Below are 2,500 nucleotides of genomic sequence, written 5' to 3' on the forward strand. Positions count from 1 at the left end.
TTTCTCTTCAGATTTGTCATTTGTCATTTGCTGATATACTGACGGCTGTGGGATCCATAGACAGATTCCCAAAGACATTGAAGTTGCAAAGATTGTTACTGCCACCGTTGTTGTCACTGTAATGATTATGATTGTTGTTTTTGTTGTTATTATTATTATTATTATTATTATTATTATTATTATTACTATTACTATTATTATTATTATTATTATCATTATCATCATCAGTGTTTTCATTGTTACTATTATTTATGTTGTTACTATGACTTTCTTTAGCATCGTTGAAACAAGTACCATCAGAGGTAATGCTTTGACTAATAATTTTCTCTAGGACTTTAGTGCATCTATTGCAGACTTGCTTTGCAGGCTTTATTAGCACAGGGACAGCTATTTCTCTTATGTAAGAATTATTATTGACTTTGTACTAGAAAGAAGGGCAGAACATGAATATGAAACAAAATGTCAAAATTACTTTTTTTCTCATATTTAAAATATTAATAATATTTGTAAATTATCCAATAAATCTTTACGAGCATGAATAAACTGTGCTGACACTGCCAAAGAATTTTCCACAGGAAGTTTATAGGTTTTGCTAGGTGGTGTGTAGATACCGTCTTTTATTGTATATAACTAACACAAGACTTGAAATGTGTTGACTACAACTACAAATATTCACCACAGATGAGATGAAATTTTTTGACCGATTTGTTTTGATAAAATGTTAAATTTATCAACTAGAAATATATGTTTGGAATATTGAAAATGTATTCTTGTGATTGCTAATAGACCATTTCCATGCACAAGGGATGGTTATTATTATTATTTTTTTGCTGAGTTTTTAAAAGCTCAAGTTACAACTGTAATTATTTAGGTATTTTATTACAAAGCTCAGTGGTGAGTCATGTGGACTAAATGTTTTGCTTAGTCTATTGTGATATATTTGTAAATATATTTTACCGAAATGAACAAGATTTTCATTCATGAACCATTTTTACAAAGATTTTATTTACACAGGTATTTTTGAGAATTCGAAAATTAAAATTATATGTGTTGCTCATTGTACTGTCAGTTGTATGTTGCCAAGTGTTGCAAGTACAGGACAAAAAGAGAGTTGACTGAAGTATAGCAAGACCCCCTTTATATGCAGAGTCCAAGAGAAGCAATGGGTTGAATTGACTTATTGCAAGTCCTGGTTGACTGCTGTGTATTCATGTCCTTAGATTATACTGTCTCTAATTTCTGACTCTTCTGGGTTGCAAGTCAATGTAACCGTAATTACTAGTCAATTAGGCAGCAGTTGCAAGTTAACTATTGCACTGGTATAAGAGACTGATGGACCAGCAATGCAATGAAGGTAATGCAATTTAACCCAATAGCCATGTATGGCAAGAATACATGCCATGCCCAATGTAGTACAAGTTTATACACATACACATAGATGGCTCTACAAGTGCTTAGTCACCAAGGAGTCGGTTATTAGTCCACCTGTTTACCCTTTTCCTGGACTTTTGAAAAGGGTCATTTGAATTATTTCATTGTCTTAAATGTTATCGAGATTTTAATAACAATTTAATAATCATAACATCAATAACATAACAGTATCGATACCAGCTGAACTAAAAAGAAAAACACCTTTTCCTACCAATTCAAGGAATGGGGAAATCAGGATCGGTCACTAGGACTACTGATAGACTCCTTGCTGGATGAGCACATGTAGGGCCATCTGTATGTAACAAAAAACACAAAATAATAATAATAATAAAAATAAATAAATAGATAAATAAAATACAGGAGACAGAACATAAATCCAGGGCGATTGGGTTAAGATGTAAAGGGACCATGTTGGAGCAAGATATACCAGGGAATTCCTGATATGTAAAACACTGATTGATATGAGAAAATATAGACCACAAGTGAATGACATGTATAAAGTTACATGAGGAATTCAATAAAATATATTTAAACAGGAATAAATATCCACTAAAGTACCACAAAAATATTCAACAAGTTGACGAAAATAGAAAGAGAAAGCTATGAGGATTTACGTCATATTCGTTTGTTCTTGAAAACTAATATTCCATAATCAGTCACTACACAAATAAATTTCCAAGGCAATAAATCCGCAAAAAAGGAGGAACGACTGCAAAGCACGCTACGGCGATGCAAATAAAGTCCAGTTTCCCAATATCAAATGCAGGAGTTTCGGACATATTTCCAAAGTCCGGTTAGCCAGAACCTACCATAACTCATTTTTATTGCCAAAGAAGTCAGAATTGCCGAAAAGATATATTACTTTTAGATTGATTTATCACCGGTTTTAATGACCGACCGGGGCTCATTGCAACTGAAGGAAGCGAGAACGAATAGCCGCTTTCAAACGACACTTCATGACTTTTGCATGAGAGGCCTTTCCCCGTCGCCACAGAGATGACTGGTAAACAACAGACTGATCTTCCGCGATGGTGCCGACGTCCATGCAGTACAATACCTTGAGGCGCTG

General features: G+C 33.7%; 1 protein-coding gene across 1 annotated transcript in view; it reads left to right on the top strand.

Moving 5' to 3' along the window:
* The first annotated feature begins 2,479 nt into the window (after positions 1-2,479).
* Positions 2,480-2,500, top strand: part of LOC125032864 — a 6,732-nt gene continuing 6,711 nt past the window's right edge. The window contains exon 1 of the mRNA XM_047624250.1: positions 2,480-2,500. This exon is cut by the window's right edge and continues 34 nt beyond it. The gene's annotated coding sequence lies outside the window, so the exon portion shown is untranslated.

This window comes from Penaeus chinensis, chromosome 15 (assembly GCF_019202785.1).
Source record: "Penaeus chinensis breed Huanghai No. 1 chromosome 15, ASM1920278v2, whole genome shotgun sequence".
Taxonomy (NCBI): Eukaryota; Metazoa; Arthropoda; class Malacostraca; order Decapoda; family Penaeidae; genus Penaeus; species Penaeus chinensis.